General features: G+C 45.8%; 1 protein-coding gene across 7 annotated transcripts in view; it reads left to right on the forward strand.

The window, feature by feature from the left end:
* Positions 1 to 10,816, forward strand: part of TMEM164 (transmembrane protein 164) — a 179,416-nt gene that overhangs the window by 165,743 nt on the left and 2,857 nt on the right. The gene's annotated exons all lie outside the window — the stretch shown is intronic.

Here is a 10,816-nt window from a genome sequence, read left to right on the forward strand (position 1 = left end):
TTTCTTTTCCAGAGGTGCATAAATTGGGTCCATCTTACAGCCCCACAACCCGAGGGGCCTTAGAGTAGCTGAGATGCCAGAATCGTTGCCTTTGATTCCTCTTCCTGGCCCCATGAGAGTCACCCTCCAGTAGAGAAAACCCCTTTGGAAAAACTTACACACTTTCAGTGTATAGTCTCTTTCCAACACTCCATCTTCTCTTTCTTTCCTGCCAGCATCCACGCAGGCCGGGCAAGCTCCCTGCTTCCTGACCAGAGGCGGGCTCACTTTGCTGGGTGACCTCTTGGGGCAGATGGTTTGTGGGCCAGGAAGGGAAGGCGGTGGGGTGCACCTGCATAAGGAAACCCACTGTGCCAACCACCAGAGAGGGAGGGAGGGAGGGAAGGAGGGAAGGAGGAAGCCAGAAAGAGTTGGGGAGGGAACCAGACAAGCCAGGCCAGCCATCCCCAACAGCTCTGGTTTCTTTTATTTCCCAACCACAGCTTGGCCAGACAGCCCAGCCTGCTTCCATGGGGAATTCCCAGGGCCAGTCATTGTCAGAAGTGAGCCAGGAGGGGTGTAGGGGGAAGGAGCCCAGCCTTGCCCTGGACTCCCAGGGTTGACATGAGCAGCTGTCTGGCCCCCATGGAAGAAGACAATGATTTCCTCACCTCCTCCCACAAGGTGGAAGAGTTAGGCAGTGGGCCTTTCAAGGAAAAGCAGTACCTTGGCCTGGGGCAGCATAAGCTGTGGACACTGACCGCAGTGGGAAATGGCCACTGACCTTCCCTCGGCCCTGACAGCCACTCTCATTAAGCTTGGCCTCTGTGGCCTTTAGGCCAAGCTCTTCCAGAAGGGGAAGGAATGTCTGCAGGGAGATCCAGGGATACTTGGGCACAGGAAGCAGTTTTTGGACATCTCCCCCCCCCCCACCCCACCCCCAAGAGCTTAGCAAGACATGATCAGCCTGGATTACAGCTGCCCTCATGTAACTGGGTTAAAGTGTTGGCCTACTTAGGCCCCTCCTGCAGTGGCCTCCTTCAAAGCTGATGAGGCCGATTAGGAAGCTATTTCTGAGCCCTAGTTGTGTACCCAGAAGCCCGGGGGCCTTCCTCCTGTGACAAGAAAGACAATAACTAAGGCTAGACAGCCAAGGGCAGAGTCTGCCCTGCCTGTGGGAGAGAAGTGCTGTCAGACCTCGTGTGTCCTCGTAAAAGAAGGAGTCAAATACTGTCAAGTCTAAGTATCTGGATTTTGAACTTCAAAAACCCAAACCAACTAGTTTTCAGCCAAGGCCCTTGTCCCATGTCTTTGCCATCGCCAGCCCTAGAGAGAGATTGTGGAGCGTCAGGTTGAAGCCTTCAATGATAGTCACTAGCCTCGATTCAGTAGGAGGGCATTTGAGGGCGATTGTGATTTAACCTCTCTGAGCCTCAGTTTACTCATCTGTAAAATGGCAATAATGGTAGTGCCGACCTCACAGAGCTGGGGGAAGATTGACTAGAGAAGGCACTTATCACACAAGAAGCACTCAGTGAAGGTTGGCTATTTTAATTATTTAAAAGGGGTGATCAAGACCAGTGGTTGCTGGGCGGCCGGGGTAGGGAGGGATAAATAGGTGAAGCACAGAGGCTTTTTAGGGCAGTGAAACTGCTCTGTACAATACTATAATGGTAGACACATGTCATTAAACATTGGTCCAAACTCATAGAATGTACAGCATCAAGAGTGAGCCCTAATGTAAATGCTAGATTTGGGGTGATAATGACGTTATCAGTGTAGGTTCATCAGTTGTAACAAGTGTACCACTCTGGTGGGGGGAAATTGATAGTGGGAGGGAGGCTGTGTGCAGAGAGCAGGGTGGCAGGCAGGGAGTATATGGGAACTCTCTACTACTGCTCAACTTTGCCGTGACCCTAGAGCTCTAAAGCTCTAAAATTACAGTCTAGGGGCACCTGGGTGGCTCAGTCATTTAGCGTCTGCCTTCGGCTCAGGTCATGATCCCAGGGTCCTGGGATCGAGTCCCACATCGGGCTCCCTGGTCAGCGGGAAGCCTGCTTCTCCCTCTCCCACTCCCCCTGCTTGTGTTCCTGCTCTCGCTGTGTCTCTCTCTGTCAAATAAATAAATAAAATCTTTAAAAATAAATAAATAAAATAAAATAAAATTACAGTCTATTTGAAAGGAAAGGAAAAGAAAAAGGTGATCAAGCTAGATTGTTATAAATTTAGGATGTTAACCATAATCCCCACAGTAACCACAAGGAAGAGAAATGAAAGATATAGAAAAGGACAAGGGAATCAAAATGATTCACAAGAAAAAAATCCATCAGACACAAAAGAAGGCAGTACTGGAGGAACTGAGGACCGAAAAGAGATATGCCATACAGAAAACATATAGCACAAGAGCAGAAAAAAAATTCTTCATTATCAGTAATCACTAAATGTAAATGGGTTAACTTGCTAATTAAAAGAGAGATACTGGTAAAGTGGATGACAAAAAGACAAGCTCTAACTATGAGCTGCTTATGAAATAGTGTAGACCCAAAGACACAAGTAGGTTGAAAGTGAAAGGATGAAAAAGATATTCGGTGGAAATAGTGGTCACCAAAAGAGAGCTGGGGTGGCTAAATCATAGCAGGCCAGATAGATTTTAAGTGAAAAATTGCTAAAAGAGGCCAAGAAGGGCATTTTTGTTGGTAAAAGGATCAATTCATCAAGAAGATAAAACAATTATAAACATACACACCAAACAACAGAGATTTAAGGGATATGAAGGAAACATTGACAGAATTGAAGGGAGAAATAGACAGTTCTACAATAATAGAAACTTCTGTATCCTGCTTTATATAATGGATAGGACACTTAGTCAATAGATCAATAAGGAATAGAGGACTTGAACAGTACTATAAACCACCTAGACATCAAAGACGTACACAGCATACCGTACCCAACAAGGGGAGAGCACACATTCTTCCCAAGTGTACACGGAACATCCTCCAGGACGGGCCATATGTTAGGCCATAAAGCAATTCTCAATAAATTTTAAGATATGGAAATCATACAAAGTATCTTCTCTGACCAAATGGAATGAAACTAGAAATCAGTAACAGAAGGAAAACTGAAAATATGTGGAAATTAAATAAGACACTCTTAACCAATGGATTAAAGAAGTCACCAGGGAAATTAGAAAATGCTCTGTGTATGTATCTATGTTTTTATTTTGTTGCCATACCAAAACTCACAGATACAGCAAAGGGCTCTGTTCAGAGTTGAAATTATAGCTGTAAATACTTACATTAAGAAGGAAGCTCTGAAATCAACACCCTAACTTTATACCTTGAGGAACTAGAAAAAGAAGAAAAAACTAAAGCTGAAGCCAACAGAAAGAAGGAAATAATAAAGATTAGGGCAGAGTTAAAAAGAGAATAGAAAAAAAAATAAGGTCAATGAAACCAATAGTTGGTTCTTGAAAAAGACTGACAAAATTGACAAAACTGAGCTACACTAAGAAGACAAAGACACAAATAACCAAAAATTGTAAATGAAAGCAGGGATATTACCACCAACCTTACAAAAATTATAAGAATTATCAGAGAACACTATAAGTGGTTGTATGCCAAAAAATTAGTCTTCAGGAAATAGACAAGTTCCCAGAAACACATGAATTACCAAAGCTGGCCGCCCTCCCCCCCCAAAAAATAGAAAAGCTCAATAGACCTGTAATAAGTAAAGAGATGGAATCAGAATCAAAAAACCCAACCAGGAAAAACCGAGACTTCACTGGTGAGTTCTATCAAACATTTAAAGATTTGACAGTAATCCTATTCAAACTCTTCCAAAAATAGAAGAGAAAGGAACACTTCCTAACACATTCTATAAAGCCAACAGTAACCCAATACAAAAGCCAGACAAAGATACCATAAGAAAAGAAAACCACAGACCAGTATCCATTATGAGCATAGATACCAAAGTCCTCAACAAAGTATCAGCAAACCAAATCCAACAGCACATTAAGAGGATCATATCACATGACCAAGTAGAATTTATCCCAGAAATGAAGGGGTCATTCAACATAAGAAAAATCAACCAATGGGGCTCCTGGGTGGCTCAGTTGGTTAGGTGTCTCACTCTTGATCTCAGCTCAGGTCTTGATCTCAGGATCGTGAGTTCAAGCCCTGTGTTTGGCTCCACACTGGATATGGAGCGTACTTAAGAAAAAAATCAACCAGTGTAGTACACCACATCAAGAGAAGAAAGGAGAAGTGATCATTTCAAAAGGGAAAAAAGGCATTTGACAAAAGTCAGCGTGCTTTCATGACAAAAACATCGAACAAACTAAGAATAGAAGGCAAGTACCTCAACGTGATAAAGGGCATTTATGAGAAACCCACAGCTAACATCATACCCAGGAGTGAAAGACTGAAAGTTTTCCCCCTGAGATGAGAAGCGAGACAGTAATGCCTGCTTTCACCTCTGCTATTCAACATTGGAAGTCCTAGCCAGAGTAATTAGGCTGAGAAAGAAACAATAGACACCCAAAATGGAAAGGAAGAAGTAAAACTATATTTGCAGGTGATATGATTCTCTCTATAGAATCTCATAAAACACACACACACACACTACTAGTGTATAATTAAGAAAGGAAGGAAGGTAGGGGGGAAGGAAGGGAAAGAAAGAAAAGGAAGGGAAGGAAGGAAAGAAAGGGAAGGAAAGGAAGGAAGGAAGACAAGGATAGTTTAGTTGCAGGATATAAGATCAATGCACAAAAATCAGTGGTGTTTCTATATTCCAGTAACGAACGATCTAAAAAGGAAGTTAAGAGAAACCATTCCATTTATAATAGCATCCAAAAGAATAGGATTCCTAGGAATAAATTTAACCAAGGAGGTAAAAGGCTTGTAACTGAAAGCTATAAAATATTTCTGAAAGAAATGAAAGAAGACTTAAATGGGAAAGCATCTCGTGTTCGTGCATTGGAAGACTTAATATTGAGATGGCGACAGTCCCTAAAGCAATCTACAGGTTCAAAGCAATCCCCATCAGAAGTCCAATGGCCCCCCCCCTTTTTTTTTTTGCAGAAATGGAAAGGCCAACCCTCAAATGTATAAGAAATCTCAAGGATCCTTGAATAACTCAAACAATAGTGAAAAAGAAAAACAAGGCAGGGGGGACTCACACCTCCCAATTTCGAGACTTACTACAAAACTAGAGTGATCAAAACAGCGTGGTACTGGCATAAGGGTAGACATATAGAACAAGGAAATAGAATTGAGAGTCCAGAAATAAATCCAAACCTCTATGATCAATTGATTTTCAACAGGGGTGACCAGACCATTCCATGGGCAAAAGAACAGCTTTTTCAGCAAACAGTATCAGGACAACCAGATAACCGTGTTCAAAAGAATGAAATTGGGGCCTCTGCCTCAAACCACATGTAAACATTAACCCCAAATAGATCAACAACCTAAATAGAAGGGCTAAAACTATCAGAAGAAAACATAGGGGTAAATCTTTATGACCTAGCTCTTGGCAATTGATTCTTAGGTTTGACACCAAAAACATGAGCAACAAAATAAAAACATAGATACATTGGATTTCATCAAAACTAGAAAGTTTTGTTCATCAAGGGACATTATAAAGAATGTAAAAAAGACCAACTACAGAGTGGGAGAAAATATTTTCAAATTATTTTCAAATTATTTCTCTGATAAGGGTTTAATATCCAATATACATATACACACACATATCTATATGCCAGTATACTATGTATATATACCATCACAACTCAACAAAAGACAACCCAATGAAAAACTGGGTGAAGGATTTGAATAGACATTTCTCCAAAGAAGATCTACAAATGGGCCAATTAGCACATGAAAAGGTGTTTCAACCTCACTGGTCATTAACGAAACGCAAATCAAAATCACTGTGAGATATTAGTTCGCATCCACGAGGATGACCATGATCAGACAGACACTAACGGGTATTGGTGAGGATGTGGCGAAATTGGAAACTGCATACACGACTGGTGGGAAAAGTTTGATGGTTCCTCAAAAAGGTAAACATAGAATGACCATATGAGCCAGCAACTCCATGCCTAAGTATATACCCCAGAGAAAGGAAAATGTATGTGCCCACAGAAACCCCGACACAAATGTCTACGGCAGTGTTATTCGAAAGAGCCAAATGTTTGAAATAGCCCAAATGTTCATTAGTGGATGAATGGATAAGCCAGTTTGTGATATAGCCATACAATGAAATATCATTCAGCCATAAAATAGCAGTCAGCCATGACTTAGACTGACCTCAAACACGTGATGCTAAGTAAAAGGAACCAGAGACAGAAGGTGACATTTCGTGTGACCCCATGTGTATGATATATATCCAGGGTATGTAAATTCTGGGAGAGGCCAAAAGAAGATTGGAGGTTACTTAGGGGATGGGTGAGGGGAGAAGGGGGAGTGACCTCTTATGGGGATGGGGTGTTTTTATGGATTGATGAAAAAGTTTTAAACTGCAGAGAGCTTGTGGTTGCACGGCGTTGTAAATCCATTAAATACCGCAGAATTGTGTGCTTTAGAGGTTCATTGTACGTTATGTGAATTTCACCTCAATAAAAGACAACATCAAACAAAGGAGGTGAAAAGAAGGGAGTTTCTTTTTACCTCTCGAGTGTCCTGTTTGCAGGACTCACCGTGTAGCCTTCCTTAGAACCAAGGGGGTCGCCTGCACTTTCCCAGCCTTGGGCTATTAGCGATTTCGATTTGACCTTCTCCAAGGCCACAGATTCTTCTGCAGTGGGATGAACCCAAATGGGGGAAGAAGGAGCCAATTCGGCCCATCTACCCCACCGGAGCAATCCCATCCTACTTGAGCAGCCATATTAACCCCGTGCCCCCTTCCCACCCCCATCATTCATGTGTACCACAGACCACGGCTGCTGGGCAAGGTAAACCCAATCCAGGTCACCCAGGGGCATGGCTTCATGTACAGGGGTGACTATGGCCACCCACCACTGTCCCTGACCACAGTTCTGGGAAAGGGGCCGTGGCCGAGGCCAGTGCCAGCAGGGTGGCAAGGTCTCCATGCAGAGTTCCTGGAATTCATTTGAATGTCTGAAGTGGAGACAGTTTAGGGAAATGTGTGCATTACTCACGCTAGTACTGCCCTTCCAAAAAGATGGGGGTTTCCTGCTCTTTCCAGGCCCAAGACGCCCTTCCTACTCTGCCAGGGTGTGTGGGAGTGGGGCATGATTACCCCATCCAGCTGTTTGCTCAACCCGTCTCTGGTGCCGATGCACACCGATCCACGTCTATGGGTTGACACCTATCCTAACCTTGGATCATTTCAGAAGACCGTTGAGACGGAAATGCTGGATCGATGAAAAGTGACTAGAGCAACTCCTAGTTTCAAATCTGCCTGGTGTTTAGGCCACGACTCCAGCCTTCAGCAGCTTCCTGTCAGTTCAGATGTGATTTACCTGCTCTCTTGTGTACTGGTTGTGTTTCCTGTTTTACAATAATCCAAACTGAACACTGCCTTCTTCCTGGCCTACGTAGCAGGGGAAAGTCAAACCAAGAGGGACTCTGACTTTCCGCGCTGGCTGGGTCACCCATACCATCCTCTCTCTCCTCCTGCTCCGCGAGTAGATGTTTTCTCCGGCTCCTCGGGCCTCCAGGATTCTTTTTTGTTTTGTTTTGTTTATTTGCTAGAGAGAGAGAGAGGGAATGACAGTACAAGCAGGGGGAGCGGCAGGCAGAGGGAGAAGCAGGCTCCCCGCCGAGCAGGGAGCCCGATGCGGGACTCGATCCCAGGACCCCGGGATCATGACCTGAGCCGAAGGTAGACGCTTAACCGAATGAGCCACCCAGGCGTCCCGGGCCTCCAGGATTTTTAGTGCAAACAGCCTAGTCTGTGCTGTTCTCTCTGTCCCGGTCATGGGAAGGGCCCGGAGCCTTTGAGAGGGCAGCTTTGCAGCGAGAAGAACAACTCTCCAACACCAAATGCCATTCCACATGCACGTAAACCTACTTCTTCTATGAGCACACATTTTCTTTCTCAACCAGCTAGCGCATTGCCGCCAGGGAGCAGGATAGCTGGGGGGACCACAGGGGAAGGGACAACTCTGCTCAGGTGCCCCTCTGAGGTGGAAGTAAGTTAGGGGGGCCCTATAAAGCCAGCCCAATGTTGCATAGGCCCCGGTCTGAACGACTTTGCCCAACTAGACCAAATTTGGATGCCCCCCACAACTCTTAGCTCTGAGCAGACTGTTCGTTTGTTTTTATGACATTAACACTATCATCATTCTCAAGCCAAGCACGGGGCCATGCCCCTATGGGGACAGGCACGCAGGAAATATTGATGGATCACGTTGAGCCTGACATTTGGGAGGAAAAGGCCAGAATGGAAAAGGAGATGAGATGACAGCTTGCCAAAGGCCCTCAAAATACCTGGGCAGGTTGGGGCTCCAGCCATGGCTTTCAGATTGTCCCGTGGGACCTGGCGTTCTGTTGGAACCGATCCAAGTTTCCGTACACATTCGCTTCAAAAAAACAAAACATGTGTATAAATGTATGGTATTTAAAAACTGTAATACAACCTGAAAGAAGCCCCCAATGCATACCTAATGTTGTACCTCCAGAATTGCAGTTGAACACCCACCAGTGGGTTTAGTGGGAGATGTCGGGTGGCCTCATTTCTGTTCAAACCTCAGGATCGATGCGTTTCCTGCCTGAACTTCTTGAAGGCCTCGCCAGGCCTGGATCAGAAGGTGGTGACTGCACCAGGATTTCATGGTTTAGGTCTGGACATACCCACTGTCCTAAAACTATAGGAGTAAGATATCCCCTCTTCTCTGTGAAAATCAGAACCTTCTTGCTGTCGGGCAGGCCATACAGAGTACAGAAATAAATGGGGTGCTGAGGCTCTGCCTCCATCATCTGTCACCCCGATTATAAATTTTTATAGTCATCAACACAGCCTTGTTGTTCTCATTAGCGTTCTAAGGAACCGGTGTGCATCTGTAATTTAGAACAACAAAATACCACTTTTAATCTCGTATCTTTAACATAATGAGATGTCAGCTGAGATTTTGATTAAAAAGCAGAGAGTCTTCCACCATGGAGGGACACCAAAGGCTGAGCAAATGGCTGGCCCCTTGTGACTCAGCTGTGTCCTTCTAGAATGGGAGTGTGAGCTCAAGGACGCCAGGGCAGTTGGTGAGCACAGAGGCACGTCTCGCAGCCACCACCCAGCTGCGCGCTCCAGACTCAGCGCGCACCCTACATCTAACCTCTGTCGGGCTAATGTGATCATCTGTCATGCTGGAAATCTGCAAGCACAGGTCAGCGTTCAGTTATATAAGGCACACGGCCTCTACCAGGCCTCTGGGCCGGTTCACTGAAACCATTTGAGATAGTCGGTGCAATACGAACATGATCTATTCAGGGTCGTTTCTAAATCCATTTGTAACCAAGTTCTCAGGACGAGGTAGTCTGGCTTGAGAAGAGTGCTTCGTTAGGATCTAAGGCAATTTCCTCCCCGTCTTGAAAGATTTCTTTTCACAGGCCTGGGGTCTGATCAGGAGATTGTCCTACGAGCTATTGGATCAAGGGAGGCCTTTTAACGTAGGAGCCCAAGCCGTCTCCCCAGGGCCCACCTCGTGTGCGTCCCCCCATAAAGCTAGTCCTCCTGCAGGCGAAAGCCTGGGCAAACGGGGAAGCTGCGACGGCTGAGCCCACACCCACACGTGTCTTGGCTCCTGTGGGCAGAGCTGCAGGAAGTGGGAGAAGCCATTCTCCGAATGGGCGGCCATTCACTAGCTCTCCCGACTGGCAGCTCTGAGTGCGCGTGTGATTTCAGCACGGCTGATTGCCCCCCAGCTCTACTGATCGGACCCCTTGGGCATGAGGGTGTTTTCCATCAACAGAGAGGAACGGCCGTGCCGCTCCTCCGAAGCAGTGGAGCTATTTCCAAGGTGCCTAGTGGGTAATGAAATCCAGGGAGGAAATGCTGAAGCTCTGCGAAGAATTTAGGTAGGTGGAGTTTGATTATTGAAGTCGAAATCTGTCCAGACCATTGAGTTAACCACTAATGTGATAAAAAATGAAGGCTGTGGGCTCGTGCAATTACTTCGTTCTACCTGAGCCTATTAATATTGTCTCAATCATTACAAAAAAAAAATCCCATGTACCATTAACCATGAATGATGGAACTGGATAAACCTCGAGCAGATGGCCGCCTTAATGGAGCACTATTCAACACCGCAGTAGTCCTCCGGGATCTGAGATGGCTGTTTTTAGCCACTGTGATTGACATCAGCACGTGTCACCAAATTCACACGGGCAGCGGGGCTTTGGGGCAATGCAACAGAAAATCAGCCCGTGTGCATTCACGAGCAATTAATCCTGAAATATGCATGGGACGGCGTAGGATTTAGCACTGAGACAGCAAATGATTTAGAAAGAGCCCGAGGTATTCGAGCAATGTCCTCGGTGGCCTTTCCACGGCGGAAGAGATAAGGCAACAGCTGGGAGAGAGGTGGCCCACCAAGAGCTCGCCTTGTCTCGATGCAGGCTCTTAGCTGGCCCGGGGAGGTCAGCAGCACCAGCTGCCTCGCCCTCTACACAGATGGTTTCCCCAAGCTCGGGCTGGGAGTAGAGCTCATCTCCTGCCACTCCGGAACTGGAAGAGCAACTGGGGACACGTTTTGAGCGTATGGTAGGCCTAGTGCGTGTGTGAGTGTGTACCCGCTCGGAGCAGCCACATCTGGGGCGTTTTCAGATTCCGCTCCTCCCGGACCGAGAACATGGCAAAGCCTTGAGGGCAGAAGAGAAGA

This window comes from Mirounga angustirostris, unplaced genomic scaffold (assembly GCF_029215605.1).
Source record: "Mirounga angustirostris isolate CCGP_5_RB_7025 unplaced genomic scaffold, mMirAng1.0.hap1 SCAF_11, whole genome shotgun sequence".
In the NCBI taxonomy this organism is placed as follows: domain Eukaryota; kingdom Metazoa; phylum Chordata; class Mammalia; order Carnivora; family Phocidae; genus Mirounga; species Mirounga angustirostris.